Source organism: Crocuta crocuta, unplaced genomic scaffold (assembly GCF_008692635.1).
Source record: "Crocuta crocuta isolate KB4526 unplaced genomic scaffold, BGI_CrCroc_1.0 scaffold2175, whole genome shotgun sequence".
NCBI classification, from domain to species: domain Eukaryota; kingdom Metazoa; phylum Chordata; class Mammalia; order Carnivora; family Hyaenidae; genus Crocuta; species Crocuta crocuta.
This window is the reverse complement of record NW_027533082.1, coordinates 83,841-84,126: the sequence shown is the minus strand read 5'-3', so window position 1 is coordinate 84,126 and position 286 is coordinate 83,841.

The window sequence follows — 286 nt, the reverse complement described above, 5'->3', positions numbered from 1 at the left end:
GGGCTTTGGCTTATCACCCATAACCACAAAAGCCAAAAGCAATTATAAATAAAATATTAGTGTATTTCCTTTTATTTTATGTAAATTAGGTATAAACCTGTAAGGTGTGTGATATGCGTGTGTGTATGTGATGTGCATGTGTGTGTGTACACAAACAAACAAATAAATAGTATTACCCAAGAAAGTATAGGTGGCTCTATTTCTAGTTCTGCAACTATCTTCTTTGGTAATCCTAGGTAAGCCTCTTAATTTTTCTGTATCTCAGTTTCCCAATTTCCAATGTTGT